This window comes from Onychostoma macrolepis, chromosome 02 (assembly GCF_012432095.1).
Source record: "Onychostoma macrolepis isolate SWU-2019 chromosome 02, ASM1243209v1, whole genome shotgun sequence".
NCBI lineage: Eukaryota > Metazoa > Chordata > Actinopteri > Cypriniformes > Cyprinidae > Onychostoma > Onychostoma macrolepis.
Window position 1 is genome coordinate 33,582,219 of NC_081156.1, and position 3,576 is coordinate 33,585,794.

Genomic DNA, 3,576 nt, shown 5'->3' on the forward strand with positions numbered 1-3,576 from the left:
GCAAAGGGCCATCTTAAACCAGCAAAGGACCAGCTTAAACCAGCATCCCAGCTTCAAAACATACCTAACCACCATATGCTGTTTTTTTCAACAACTGGTAATAAATCAATATATTTGAATAATTTCTGAAGGATCATATGACTCTGAAAACTGGAGTAACAGCTGATAACAATTCTGATTTGCATCACTGAATTAAATTAAATAATTTTAAAGTATATTAATTATGTATAATAAATGTATATATGTATAACCTCTGACACGGAGAAGAGTGAAAACTCCTCACATGACCGCTACAGAACATCTGAACATAACGAAACAAATGCACTTCTTCCATCTGCTCTGCAAAATGTAAACAAATGTAGCCTTTATTTCTGCAAGCATAAATATTGTGAAAATATCAATATTAATTGTGTCTAGGCAAGGCATTCCTCCTGGAACTAACGCGGGTTTGGCGGGTGTTTATTTCATACTCTGTGACAGCTTATTTAATGAAATTAAATACAGATCTCCCGGGGTCTTTAAAAACTCTTAAAGTGAGTTGTATCAAAAATAAGGCCATAAAAAGTTTTAAACACATTTAGCAGACGCTTTTATCCAAAGCGACTTACATTGCATTCAAGTTACAGTTTTTACATTTGATCAGCTCTTGCTTTCCCTGGGAATCGAACCCATGATCTTGGCGTTGCTAGCGCCATGCTCTACTATTTGAGCTACAGGAAATACGTTAAATGGTATAAGAAATGTCTTAATTATAATTTCAAGGGGTCTTACAGTTGGGGAAGGAAAGACATGAGTCGCGATACGGCAGGATTAAACTTCAAAAGGCAATGATGTCATTGAATAAATATGAGCGCTGCATGTTTAAAGTCAAAACGTGGCGCGGATGTCTTTGTGGATGTATCTGAAGGGAACCGACTGTCCTCAGAAACGTGTCGTTGGCATTTTAATTTCATTTTACCTATAATTCCTGATAAAGCAGCGTTTATGAGCGCGGGCTAAGCTTCTTTGTGTACAGCGTTTCCGGGGAAACCGCAATATTTCAGCGCTACTAAAGCGCCACCTCGTGGCAGAAAATGAATTTGCATTTCCAATAAGCCTTTCTTGCTGTTTATGGTCAGATCAATGCAAATATCAACTCATGTTTTTACGCAGCAAACACATAGAGTTGTAAATGAGAAAGAAGTTGATGTGCCTTCTAAAAATCTAAACAATTAAGACAGTAATATTTATACGTTTTAAATTGACATCCCTTTTCATAAAAATGGTCTATAGCCTGAAACGCTGTTGTATAAGATTTTTGTTTTTGTGAAAACCTGTATCTGAACTGTAAATCATGTAATTTTATGGCTCAATACTGTATGTTACCATAGACATTGTCCAACCCCGCTCATTCTGTGTTCATTTTACTTGTGCAGCTCTTAAAATGGGTCATAAATTGCCTTAAATATATTTTAAAAAATTCAGCAGATACCCTGTAAATAGTGAAATAAAATTCCTTCCTTCATACTTGTTGATATTTGTGTATTGATAATATTTTTGATTGACATTTAAACTCCTATCTGATTTTCTATATTTAAAAAAAAAAAATAAATAAATAAAATTAATTTTCAGGCTACCAAAATCTGAGGAGTACCTGCCCGAAGGGCTACCAGGGATTTTGAAATTTTGCGAGCCCTGCTTTTGAAAAGGTACTGCCCCAGTGACAGCTTTTGTACCTTTATTTCTGAGAGTGCATGGCCAAGAACTTTTAAGGGTGTGTTTATTGGAAATGGACCAAAGAGAGTGGGGAGTGTTGAATACGCAGTGATTTATAACATCATTAGTTTAACCAATTAGAAACTAGATAAAGGGTTAAACTCACTCCTTTTCATGTCCATCACCCTCCTGAGGTGACAGTAGCAGTTGGAAGACTTACAGGACAAAAATCAATTAGAGGTAAGCAATTAAAACATCACATCTAGCCATAATTTGATTTGTGATCATGTTAATGGATGTTAATTGACAGTTAGTCATCTGAATCTTGAATTTGATATAGAAAAACCTTACTCGTTTGGTCATTTCTTTCTAAAATCCAGCAGAGAGGATCTGTGTGAGCAGCCATGCACGGGAGTCTGTTTGTGCTGCTTGTGTTGTCAGGTTGGTGTGGTCGTTTATAATCTGTATTGATGATGATGTGCTCATGTATTGATGGTTTAACATCTTAATGTGAACAGGGCTCTTCTGGAGCAGTTCTGCTCTTTCTCGTCAGTACCACTATATAAATGCGAGCATGTCGTGGCCAGAGGCTCAGAGTTTCTGCAGAGAGAGATTCACCGATCTGGCTACTGTAGACAGCATTGCTGATGTGAACAGGCTGGTAAATATAGTGGATGCTGGATACAATGGATCAGTGTGGATTGGACTGAAGAAGGGGACACAGAAACGCTGGGGTTGGTCTAACGGAGATGCATTCGGACAGTTCAATAACTGGGTCAGCGGTGAACCACAGAGTTCAAGCGACTGTGCTATGATTGGAGTATATACATGGAGGAGTTATAGATGCTCATATCCCACTCGCTTTTCATGTTACAATGGTGAGTTAAGAGTTTATGTGAATAAATATATTGTTCAGGTGAAAATAAACTTGAGATCTGATTGAATTTTTTTTTTTCACTTCTTCATAGAAAGCACTGGACACGTCAAGATTGATTTGTCGAAGAATTGGACTGATGCTCAGAACTACTGCAGAATGTATCACACAGATCTGTCCACCTTGCACAACAAATCAGATTCGTCTCATGTACTTAAACTTGTTATATATCCAGAGCTTATATGGGTTGGTCTGTTCCAGGACTCTTGGGAATGGTCTGACAACTGTAGCCGCTTCTTCAGATACTGGGCAGCAGGTCAACCATCCCAGAGTTCAGGATCTGGTGACTGTGTTGGCATGTCAAGAAATAATTCTGGGAAATGGGCTCAACACAGATGTGATCTACGGCAGCCTTTTGTCTGCCATGGAGGTGAGTTTCCCCAGTTCACAGAAGCAGATTATTCAAATAAAAGGTTTGATCACTCTTGAAACAAATATTACAAACAACTGTGATGTGTTTATATGTATTTTATATGTTGAGGATGACTTTAGCTCTGTATTTCTCTAGATGAAAAGTTTGCTAGAAAACAGACTGTTAGACTGAAATTGTCCTGTAATGGAAAATGCGCATTGAATGATCATTCAGTACAGACGGCCATTCTGAATGAGGTTTGTATCTGCCTTTAACACTGTGTGTAGTGTCATTGTCAAATTCTGGTGCAGAGTATGTACTGGGCTTTAGGAAAACAATAATGTGTTAAAATACATTACATTACAGCTAGCCAGCACTACTCATATCATCAATATTGTTGCAACTTGATCTTAATGTTGTTATGTAGCCTGACATGATTTTTCATTTTTCATTATTGTTTTTAAAATATTTCTTTCTTGCTGGTCTTCCAGATAAGAGAAAAGCTGAAGAGCATGGGGCTGGGAAATGACAGCAAAATAAGCTGGAGAAGGTTGAAGGTGAAGAGGTGTTTCATGAAGAGATCAACCGTATGCCC